Source organism: Lissotriton vulgaris, chromosome 6, assembly GCF_964263255.1.
Source record: "Lissotriton vulgaris chromosome 6, aLisVul1.2, whole genome shotgun sequence".
In the NCBI taxonomy this organism is placed as follows: Eukaryota; Metazoa; Chordata; class Amphibia; order Caudata; family Salamandridae; genus Lissotriton; species Lissotriton vulgaris.
The window spans coordinates 730,405,546-730,418,495 of NC_141694.1; positions in this window are offsets into that span (position 1 = coordinate 730,405,546).

The following is a 12,950-nucleotide window of genomic DNA, read 5'->3' on the forward strand; positions in this document are numbered from 1 at the left end:
CGTATTGAGAGGATCTGGAAGTGACTTCCCTTTTTAACTACCTTAATTTTCACAGCACCCAGTAGGTTGGAGACAAATATACAAAGCCCACCGCTGTTCCTCCCTCGTTTAGATGGAAGAGCCGCAACATGAAATGTGCTATACCCGTTTAGATGGACCGGATCAATGGACCAAGTTTCCTGGAAACACAGTATACCAAAAGCATTTACAAAATCAACCCAGGAGGAATCCAAGGCCCTATCCTTGATACCTGCAATATTCCAAAATAGAAAGTTGTAATTGGGAGCTGTTGTACTCATACACCGTGCAATTGAAGGCACGCTGGACTGCCCAATTGCTCCAGCGGCAGTTGCTTCCACAGGTGCAGGACCTACGTTACAGATATTAGCTTCTGAAATGGTGACATGGTCTTCCGGAGTAGCAAAAGCCAAATCATTGGCGATTACTAAACCGGGTTCCACACAAATCCCCAAAGCATTCTCAGTGGTTGATCCTTTTCTTTGACCTACTAAAACATCTGGGCGAATGTCAAGAGAAGTCAAAATTGGGGAATGTAACGAACAGGTCAGTACTGGAGATTTCCCACTCAGTCAGTCCACCCCCTCAAGGTCGCGCAAGCCATCATAACGGTTATGGATGGGAATTTGGAACTGGTTAGAAGGCCAAGGGACAGATGGAGCATATGCAATACTGGGGTGCAAATTCCAAAAATCTGAGTGGGCCTGACGAGCAGGGTAAGCAGGGGATACAAACTGTGGTGCCATTAGTGGTATAGGAACATTATGAAAACCTTCTGATTGGTAATAACGAGGTCTCCTCATATAATCAGTCTGTGGATGCCTTAGTGGTTTAATAAATCTCTCCATTTTATGAAACCTTGTATTTGGCTTCCTGACCGGGCTTAACAAATCTCTGGGGTAGAAGTAGGGCAAATCTCTTGGGATAATTGAGCTGCCACCTGAAGGGGAAGACCAATTCAGAATGTAACTGGCCACCCTTTTATCCTTGAAGCTGATTATAACGATGTCCCCTGGGATATTTTTTGGGCTGGGACCCAACCACGTAAGACGTCGTACCATAAGTATTTCGCCATTTAAGTGTGGGGGTAGTGGCCGGTTCTGTTTTAGCCAGTGAATGGCTTTATTCTTAAGTTGAGAATGGTCTTCTTTCTTGCCCGGTTCTAAAACTGGGACAGCCGTTAGAATCACTACAAAAGGGGCTGCCTCTGGGGGGAGGTTTACTCTATGTCTTTTAGAAATATGAGTCTTAGCTGGGTCATTTGCAACTAGGGGCTTAGATATGGTATTACCTATAGAAGGACACCCCCTTATTTCACTATCCGGCTTATTGACTACTTGTCTAGAAGATAGACCAGCAGGTGACACAATATTTCTGAGCTGTTTATCCTGGGACCGTGGGGCAGAAGCCTGGGGGGCGTTACTGGGAGTAGGAACAAGGGGCATCACTGTAGAACCCTTAGTGCTCGTATGGGACCCCTTAATAGCTTTCTCTAACTCCTCCAATTGCACAGTTATCCTCTTTAACCTCTCTACCACAGGCAAAGTGAAAGATCTAAACAATTTCTCAATACCCTCCATAAGGTCAGATCCCTGCTGAACTGGGGCCGGGGTAGTGATCACAGGGGAGGAGGATGAATTTAAAGGTAACTGGGCTGACTTCTTAGTACAAAGGGGGGGCACTGTTTTTTTCTTAGCTAAGCCGGGTCCCTTTCTACGCCTTTTCTTAGGCGGAGGACCAGGACCACGGTGAATGGCCACATCATCCTGTCTCCCATTGGTCTTAGGAGATTGCACAGTCACTAGAAGCAAATCTTCTTTCAAGAGTTCCACCTCGTCATGGATGCTATTTAGCGAGGCGGAAAGGTTAATGATAAAATTTGGGGCAGGCATAGAAATCGGGGAGGGATCCCTATCTTGAAGTAGTAGGGGAATACTGAAGTCCAACGAGGGCTCAGGGGACTTGGAGCCATCGGCTCTGTTGGATACCAATGGTGAGGCAGGGAAAACAGGGCCCTGTACGGATCTATTGTTTTTATTGAGTTCAATCGATCGGCGCCTATTAGCGCGTCGCTCAGCTAAAACTAGATCCCTATCGGCAGTAAGAGCCGATCTGATAACAAAATTATCCAGAGTGCCCTGTTTAGCTCCCCCATCCTCAGTTAATATAGGGGTGGCTAAAGACATTTCCCCAAATAAATTAATCAAGCCAACAAGGGGAACACAGAAGACAAATTACTTAAAGCCTGGGACAAAATAATAGACGGTGTCCTACCAAACACCTAAATATACAATAAGATAGGAGAAACAAGGAAACGTTAGAGCACCACTCAAATGCGTTGCAAGCACAGGAAGGGACAAAAAGAGGGGTGCCCAGGCCAGGCTCCTCTGGCCTCTGAGGGCGTCAGAGGGCCCGCCCTTTGCCCGGGCTTAGCCCCGGGCGCTCCCGCGCGCTACCGCGCAGCGGTTTCCTCTACCGGTAATGTAGAGCTAGGGCGGGGGGCGTGACCGGCAGGGAGAGCGGCCACAGGTGTTAGAAGCAGGGACTCCTGGGAAGTTGAGTCCCTGCTATGCCACTCGCAGCCCTGCCGGTACCTGGAATCACCGTTCCGTATAGTCCCGCAAACCCCTCAGCCCCGCTGCTCCAGATAACGTAGCGGGACCCGCGGAGCGGGTCCGGCAAGTCGTCAGTCAAATCCTGCCCTCACAGGGAGAGTCCGTAGCAGGTAAGATCCTTGGCAGATTCCGCTGATGACAAAGCGTCCGTGGTCAGAGGCGTTTCCCGCAGTCAGCTTCAGCCAAGCCGATTAAATTAGGGCGGGGGGCGTGACCGGCAGGGAGAGCGGCCACAGGTGTTAGAAGCAGGGACTCCTGGGAAGTTGAGTCCCTGCTATGCCACTCGCAGCCCTGCCGGTACCTGGAATCACCGTTCCGTATAGTCCCGCAAACCCCTCAGCCCAGCAGCTCCAGATAACGTAGCGGGACCCGCTGAGCGGGTCCGGCAAGTCGTCAGTCAAATCCTGCCCTCACAGGGAGAGTCCGTAGCAGGTAAGATCCTTGGCAGATTCCGCTGATGACAAAGCGTCCGTGGTCAGAGGCATTTCCCGCAGTCAGCTTCAGCCAAGCCGATTAAATTAGGGCGGGGGCGTGACCGGCAGGGAGAGCGGCCACAGGTGTTAGAAGCAGGGACTCCTGGGAAGTTGAGTCCCTGCTATGCCACTCGCAGCCCTGCCGGTACCTGGAATCACCGTTCCGTATAGTCCCGCAAACCCCTCAGCCCCGCTGCTCCAGATAACGTAGCGGGACCCGCGGAGCGGGTCAGGCAAGTCGTCAGTCAAATCCTGCCCTCACAGGGAGAGTCCGTAGCAGGTAAGATCCTTGGCAGATTCCGCTGATGACAAAGCGTCCGTGGTCAGAGGCGTTTCCCGCAGTCAGCTTCAGCCAAGCTGATTAAATTAGGGCGGGGGGCGTGACCGGCAGGGAGAGCGGCCACAGGTGTTAGAAGCAGGGACTCCTGGGAAGTTGAGTCCCTGCTATGCCACTCGCAGCCCTTCCGGTACCTGGAATCACCGTTCCGTATAGTCCCGCAAACCCCTCAGCCCCGCTGCTCCAGATAACGTAGCGGGACCCGCGGAGCGGGTCCGGCAAGTCGTCAGTCAAATCCTGCCCTCACAGGGAGAGTCCGTAGCAGGTAAGATCCTTGGCAGATTCCGCTGATGACAAAGCGTCCGTGGTCAGAGGTGTTTTTATGGCATTTCTTTCTTGTTTCATTAGAGTTTCTCTTCTGTTTATATTCCGTGTGTTAGATATTTGTTCAATATCCTCTATGATTGCTTCCGAGAATAAATCAAATTTGTTACCCGGGGATAGTATTGGGCAAAATCTGGATTATCGTTTTAGACCGCTTCCCACTCTTTGGTCAGTTCTTGTGCCTAAATGTTCTATTAATTGAGTTTCCGTGATGTCTTAGGTATTTGAATCATACAGCAGCCCAAAGATATTTTGAAGGTCTGGTATTTCCTCTATTGTCCAATTGACATTATGACTTGTTTGAATCTCGCACGTAGTTTCTGTCGTTGTTGTTGCTTTACAAGCATGGATTTTTGCTCATTTTAATTTACGTATGTATTTGTACAAATCATTCCTGACTTGTGTTTGATCAAAGTGTTTTTCCGGGCAAAATGAGAGGCCTTTATTTAGGAGAGTTGTTTCTTCCTTTGTTAGAACATGTCCTGACAGATTTATAATTAGATTTTTTATTTGCGATTTCTTAGAGGGTAATGTCTTTTTTCTTTTTGCTCTTCTGGTTTTTCTGTTTTTTTTTACAGATGTTTGTTTTCCTCTTCCTCGGTTTTGATTTGTGCGACCCCTTCCTCGGGACATTGTCTTGTCCAGATTCATGAGCCTCACCTCCTCTAAAAAATCACATGGTGCATTTCCTCTCATTCTGTCAGTTGTTTCACTCTCGCTCACCTCCGATTCACTTGTACTGACTGGTGTACCTGTTGGTTGTTGGTAGGGAAAGTTCTTTTTTAAATTATCAAGGCGTGTAGCAAAGGTGAGGATTCTGCCCTGGGCATAATCTCTTTCATCCCTTATGTATTTTCTTTGTTTGTGCTCCTCGATTTCCGTTTTGTATTTTTCCAGTCTTCCATCCATTTCTTTTCTGAGCTTTACTATTTCCTCCTTGTTAGTTTGTTGCTTGATCATTTCCTCTATTTTATTGATTTTATCCATGATTTCTCCTATGTCCTTCTTTGCGTGCTTGATTAATATGCGCATCATATTTAAGGAACACTCCACATTATTTTTCACCCATTCCTCAATTAATTCTTTCTTTGTCTCTGGGTGTGTAGGCATTGTGAATTTCCTTAATCCTCTCGGTATGCACCTGACTTCAATGTACTTCTCCAAAGCAATAATTTCCCAACTTTTGTTAGTTTCTTTTTTATACAGTCTTTCTGCTTGATTAAAAAGCTGTTTCAAGGTGCTTGGCTGTGAGAACACTGTACTACTCCCACTCAGTGTTTCGCTTGCAATATCTCCTGGTGATTTAAAGAGATTAGCTGCCTTTCCAGCGCATTTTGCTGCTCGCGCTTCCAGTATTATCTCGTGGTGTATCGGCCAGCCTTGGCCGCACAACATCTGCCTTACTACCTATTTTAAGTTCCAATAATGAAATAATGTTACAGCTGCCCAAATCGCTGTTTGCAGAGCCTCTAAACCGCCGTATTGGGTACGGATCAGTTATACTCGTGAGCTCTCGCAAACCGTATTGTTCCACTGCTATCTCCTGTTAGCGATATTGCCACTCACCTCCAGGGAGACTCCCGACTTGGCGGCGTCCTCCGACTCTGTCATACGGCGCTCAACCTTCCGGCGATTTTGCTTCTGCTTCAACTTTTCCTTGAAGTGAAACGGGCGCATTAAGGTCACTTCCAATCTTGTAAACAATGTGAGCCTCAGACCTCCATGCGCTCAGCTACTGGTGCTATGCGTAGGGGGCCAGAAAACAAAAAAAAATGTATATATCTATATATTACATATATATATATATATGGTTTTTAAACACCCATTTATATTTTTGTTGGTATATAATTTTGTGTAGTCGTAAATCATTGTGTGAAGGGTAGGAGAACCGAATCCAATGAACTATGATATAATGAAAATAATATAATTTCACTCCATTTTTCATGGTATCTACATATGCGTGGACGGCAGACCACATTCCCGGGATGCACGCCGAAAAACTTAAACAATTTGAATGGTGAAACAATTTGGAAGAAAAAGGAGTGCACTTTGTCACTCTCTCTTATTTCATAGTGAACACAGTCTGCTCACGGACAAGTTGCACCCACGGATGACTGAAGATAAAAATTGCAAATGAAAAAAAAGTTACGTGTGAGACGATATTACATCATCTGATCCTCCAGAAGTGGAAGTCTGTGAATCAATTTTGAAGATAATGTACGGACGATTGTTTGGTTTGGACTATACATTAACACTGAGTGTTTAAACTGAGCATATTATTAACATACACAATGTGCTAGAAACTGTAAGAGCAGAAATGGATTATTTCATTACCGATGTATGTGACAATCATTTTTGGGCAGGGGGGTATTCAGTTGAGGTGCTCGCGGGAATTTAGTGAGTTTAGTGAACAGGTGAGTGTATTCGAACTGTGGCTGCTATCGTGGGCATAGATGATCGGGGCAACATAAACAGCGCCTTATGGGACTTGTAGTAATGAGGAAGGTGGTTTTTAACGGTCAGTTAAAAGTGATAGGCCGATTGGGATGGGAGGAGCTTTAGTCACGTGAGCTAATAAGGATTATGACAGTATCAAGGGTCACACTGCTTTGTCGCGCTGTGAAGGAGATCACATTAACAGAGACTGAAGGTATGGGGAAGGTTTACATCGTGTGGTTGATGGGGAACGGTTAACTGAGGATATGGTCTAACACGAGTACAAGGGTTATGGTTATGGGGAGTTCCTGATTAGAAAGCGATTGAATACTAAAGGGTCAAGTTTCCAGGAGAGGTTTTCTTGGGCACATGTTGATAGTGTGTATTCACGCACTTAGAGGGAAAACGTTGGTTATGGGAAGAACTGTAAAAACATTATGATGTTCTTTGATGAACTGTTTTGCATTGAGTATACGTAGAAGTCCGAATTCACAATCTAATGTTGTTTTTTTCAAACTTGTAGTGAACCCCTGAAGAAGGCTTATGGAAAAGCCGAAATGCATTGGGTTAACAAGATCAATCACTAAGGATGAATTATGTATGTGTCATTCTGTGGAATATAGCCTGAATGGGCATATCTCCCGCATTTGAAGATTGTCATACATAAAGCGCCTCACATGTAACATGATAAAAGGAAACAAGCATTATAAAACTTGGAAATATGTTGAATAAACTGTACAAAACATGGATGAATATATGGCAATTTCATTAAGAAATATGGATTGCGCTGTGCGTCCGGTTTGGAATGAAATTTCACTCCATTTTTCATTGTGCTCTCACCAAGCCACAGCAAACCGCAATGTCCCGGGGGTGGGCAGCCCAAGACATTGCTGGAGCCAGGCCTTGGGGCGTGGTGATCCCCAGGGCCATGTAGGACTCCACGGGGGGGTGCATGCGCCCCCTCGTTTGTTAAGCCCTGGGAAGATGGTGGTCCCTGTGGGCCACGGATCTGAAAAAGACCCCCTTCATTATTGTATTTGTGGCCCGAGGAACGTTGTGGTCCCCAGGGCTGTGTGGGGGTGCCAGAGCCCCCTCAAACATTATTATTTATTTTAACCCCGGGGAGGTTGTGGTGCCCCGGGGAGGTGGCGGTCCCCTGCATATAATTATATCTCCGTCCGGGAAGGTAGCAGTACCAGTGTCATAGATTAGCTCAAAGAGTAGGGCCCCATGCGCCCCCTCCTATATTTATATTAATGCCCCTGGGACCTGGCACACCTGGGTTCCTATATTAGACTAAACGCACTTTTTGTTTTTCTAGCGGGATTCGCAGATTCAGCACGACTCATACCGATTTTTTTTAATGCTTTTTAGGACCTGGGGGTTCCCTATGGCAACCTCGCTCAAGAGGCCTAGGGAGCCTGGGGGACCTACCCAGCCCCCCTTTTCTTTTTTTTAAATGTTTTTTCTTGTGACTCGGCTCTACCCTGTCACAAGATGGCTGATAACACTTCCTGGTATGAAGTGCTGGCAACCGATCAGATCTCAGCCCGAAATTGGGAGGGGTCGAGGATCCTCTGATTACCCAGATATACAACTGGATATTTCTTTGAATTTCTCAGCAACTACTGAACAGATTTATACCAAATCACAAATAGCCACTTCCTTGAACCAACATTCACCTTCCTGCCAAATTTCGTGTAATTCCATTCAGCAGTTAGGGCTGTAGCGGTGTCTAAAGGTCCTATGGGAATTAACGCAAGGAAAGCTCTCTTTTAAGCACCCCCTGGATCTCACCCCTGTCTGACGGATAACACCAAAACTTTCAAGATAGCAGCTGAAGTGAGTTTTGTATTCGTTTTGAAAATTTTGTGAAGATTTAAACGGTGCCAAAGTTATTGGCAAAACTAAAAAGCTTTTTCTATGGAAACTAGGTCCTAACTATAACTACCTGCTGGCAACCACCAGTAGGTAATATATACATATACACACACACACGCACACACTTGCACACGCACACACACAGACACACACTGGGTCAAGGTACAAAATACTGGAATTACATACAGAAAATCTATTCATCCCCCATTTGTCCCAATGCAAACCTGTGCCTAGATATCAGAATACTGGGCAATGAGCAGTATACGTAGTCCATTATGAAAGCCTTGAATATGTGGTTTAACTAATTTTGACCACAAAAGGCTTTGGTCTATTGTGTCATAAGCAGATATAAAGTTAATGAAAGAGATTCCCAAGCCACCTACTTATTTCACATCTGCAAGATGTAATCCAAAGAATTATATATATTTTACTGCCTGATCGTCTCATTATGCAGATGTGTGCATGCAATGTGTTTCTTTAACAGAAAGCCCATTCCAAGATTACCAGTCATACATGCTCAATACTACTACACAACAAAATACGGTAGCTCAAAAAAAGAAATGGTCTGACTTTTTCTATTTGGAAATTTAAGTCTGTACACTATTTGGACGTCTTAGGAATTCTGCCTGGGCATGTGGGAAGACTGATCTTTTGGAAGAGGAAGCCTCACACACAGTTTGTGCCATGCTTCATCATCAGCAATCTCTCCCCACCCTGGAAGGACAGTGCCACCATGGCGGACTCAACCTCAGGGTGGACTCAAACCTACGAGGGAGTTCCAAGATAAAGATCTACTGGACAAATGGCAGGATCCAGACAAATTAAAAACACCTTGGGGTACCCAGGTATCTCACCTTTAATATTGAGGACCTTGGGTATGTCTAAAAACAAGATTGAGATGGCAAATGAGAGCAATGACTTAAACCATCTCCCTAAGCCAATCATGTTTCTGCCCAACTATTTAGCCTATATGGGTCTTGGGAATTCTTCAGGGCTGAGGATCTCTAATAGATAGGCTTAATAGCCAAAAACAAAATACAGTAAAACCTAAGAGCCCAGGTGAATCCTACCTGGACATAGGTACATAACACCCTAATCATGGGGATACCAGCTCCCTGATCTGGGAGGGAAACAATAGCCTCTTATGTCACAAATTCATCAAAAGGCCATCGTGCTACTGAACCTGAATAGACCGTACCAACTCCCAGCCGCTGGTACCCGCATGCATGTGCACACATTCAATTTGAAACAATAACTGGTAAAGCCAATAGCTCAGCATGTTAAAGCCAAGACTAATGGCTTTACCAATTCTTGATTGCCAATTATGTGTCCTTGTCTGAATCTTTGATGCAATCAGTATTGATTATAATTGTTTTGCATTGTTTCCAGTTAGCTATAGCAATATTTTTTAGTTTGCTTTCACTTTGTCTTTATTAAATTTAACATCAGAACAAACTATATTTCTGTGTGGCTGCCATTTCCTGATTGTTATTTATTTTTGGAGATAAGATAGTGAACTCTGATTTTCCAGGTCATCATTGTAGTACTATGCCAGGACTACAGCTTTCACTAATTTCGAGAGTGTACACCTCCCTTTTCTCTAAATATTATCCAATAAAAAAGTTGGCAGCCCTCTTAAACCACAAACACAAGCAGACTGGAACCAAAAACAGATAATTCTCAATGGTCTTCGTCATCTGACTACTTTTAGGTGGATTACTAGAAAAAAAAGATCACCTCACTTCTAAGATATTCTTAAGCACAATTAGATTTAGAGGTGAACAAACACAACTATGTATTTCTTTAAAGAGGTACTTTGTAGCAGTGATTTCGATTGCTTTTTGGTGATAAGCAAGTTATATGTCCCAGTCGATTAAGTGAAGCGATGCTGATGTGTACGATTCTTGTCATGGCCAGTCTAGTATAATTTAAAACAAATATTGATAAGTATTTATAAAGCCAATCATCTGCTTTTTCTATCGTGAAAAGTACTTCTCAACTCTCTGTAAGTTAGAAAGAACATATATCACACGGGACACAGACGTACACATTACATATCACCTACGCTATTATGAGTGCATGACAACTTTCTTACCCTTAATTTAGAAAAGGGAAAAGAAAAATATAGCCCACAAAATTAATCTCTTATACAAGAATGATTTATGTATGTTTTCAGATGTGTGTAATATAAAAATTCAAAACATATGCAGGCTTAGATGTTGTCTCCTTAACTGCAGGAAACTATCCACAGACTGCAATTCTCAGACCCAGCCTTCTCAGGGTGTAAAACAAAGACGACATATGGCCTTTATGTAAAGCCAAGAGGAACTTCAGCCAGATAAGTTGTGTTTGTATTCAAGCATACAAATATACTTAGCAGCACAAACACGTTACCACAATAGGAGAGCCTTTTGAGTATTTACTGTATGTTTGTCTTTTCTTTTTCTTTTAGTAGGAAGAGTTGACACAGGAAACGCCAGTACGTGAGGGCACCCACAAGCAGCCCCTTGGCAATGGATCCCACTCCTGGAAGGATCCAGAAGACGAAGGGCGATGAAACTGCTGCCAGCTGCCTGGACTACAAGGTGCCCACAACGAGGAATGACTTTGAGGGAAGTCGAGATGAATTGGAAGAAGTAAATAAGTGTGACCCGGACAAAAAGGAGACACCCGCGGACTACAGCGTGAAGAGCTCCTTCTATGTTCTCGGTTCGTTTTGCACCCATGTTGCCTTGCCCCTGCTGCAGCTTGCTGCCGGCACTGAGCAATCCTGACAGCTGCTGTCACCAGCATGACAGCAGCATTGTGATTGGTCTGAGTGCAGTGGTTAAGGGCTCAGGCAGTCAGTGGGAGCCTGTGCATGTTCTTCACCCAGGCTCAATACAGCAAGGTGGAGAACATGCTAAGTGTACATGACGGTTTGACCAGCTCAAGATGGCAGGCCAAACTGTCAGGCACACTTAGATGCCCCAACCACTCCTCCCCTGCTGGCTGAGACATCAACCCAGCCACGCACCACCCAGTAAACCTGCTGCAGTACGGAAAATAAAATTATAATAACATTGTGTTATTATTATTTTATTTTTCCTTCTTCCACTGCTCAAAGACCAGTGGGGTGATGCTCCTCTGCCTTAGCGGTGGAGCCGCTGCTGCCGCTATATAGTGTGGTCATTACAACAGGGCAAAAACATGCAAATGCATGAGTAGCAGACACTAGAAGGATTGGGTGCAGCGTGTCTCTGTATGGGATTTTCTGCCCAGATGACCATTAAAATGGCACAAGTGTCATTGGAGTGAGGAGGGGAAAGTTAGGTTACCAATAGACAAACAGTAGCACAACCTTTGCAATTGGATGGTGCCTAGGCAATGCGATGCATTTACTGATGCCTATATTTGGAGCCAACGGATGCTGTATTGTTAGTATGATGAATTTCCTGATACTAACCTCTGACTGAGTCTTGCTTTCCTCTTAATGCACCTGTGTAGGAACGTTTTGGGAAACACAGGGCAGACAGGGGTTACTGGGCTAACATTGTGTCCATCACTGGTGTCCTGCCGTGGAACATTACAAATGGATCCAAAGCTGACCACTGCATACACCCCTTTAGCACTTGATGTTCAGGGTAATGATAAAGAGCAGTCTAAAGTTTACCTAGAGAGATGATGTGAGGTTAGAGTCTCAGAAACTAACAAACTGGCCAATACAAATTAATAATGTGGTGTTCACTCAGTTTTTATTATTTGAAAAGTGTAAGTACATTACTTAAATCACACACACATTCTAAGTACATAATACAAAATTGGCAAATTAAAATAATGCAGCAGTATTTATATTCATTCTATATGATGATAGCGGGCAGTAGCATTGACTACTTCGGTAGAGCAACCACATAGGGAATGTTTCTTGTGCCACAGTCTTCAGTTACCCTTGGGCTTTCCCTAATAGCATGTTGGGGGGGGGGGGGGGTCAATGAAATCTTGGGATGCTGATCAATTTGATCTGGGTCCTGTGCTTACTGTCCTTCCCCCCAATGATATAGACTTTGCTCTGTCCTTGAGTTTACATAGCGTGCACAGCATCTTTGGTTGTAAGTCAGTTCATAGTGCAGAGTGTGACTGCTGCTTTTGGGTGTTGTGGGGTGTGCATAAGATGGCACCAAAGTACTTAGCCCTGGTCCCACCAGCAGCTGCATGCTTGGTGGTTACTGCACTGGCACAGGTCTTCAATGGAGAGAAGGCAGCACTAGTGCCAGTCATAGAGATGGTGGTGATGTTACAGTGATCATGACTTTGTGAATCTTGAGGCTTGGGGTTCTTCTTTGGTACTAAACACAAAGACCGTTGAGAAGTTGCACTAACTAGTATTTCATTCCACTGTGCTTAGATGCAAAACATTTATGGATTTGTAACCTCACCCACATTTCATGGAATGGTTCATCATTGGTGATATGCCGTCACCATGCAGTTGGTTGTCAGGGTGGTTTCAGCTTGGTCAGGGAGCTCTTAAGTAAGTATGGGTGAAATTTGCAAATTCGCGATCCGCGAATTCGTGCAAACTCGCAATTCGCAAAATTCGTGAATTCGTGCGAATTTGCGAATTTGCTCTTTTTGCCGGTTCGCGAGGGTTTTTAAGTGTTCGGGAACGTGAACTTACTTGTGTGGTCGCAACGGTCGCGACCATGTTGTTTCTACGTGTCCAGCCTGTTTGCGACCCTGTGGTTCATCGCGGCCACCCTCCGGTTCATCACTGCCACCCTCTGGTTCACCCCTGTCACTCTCTGGTTCTTCACAGCACCCTCTGGCTCACCACTGCCACCCTCTTGTTCACCCCTGCCACCCTCTGGATCATCACTGCCACCCTCTGGT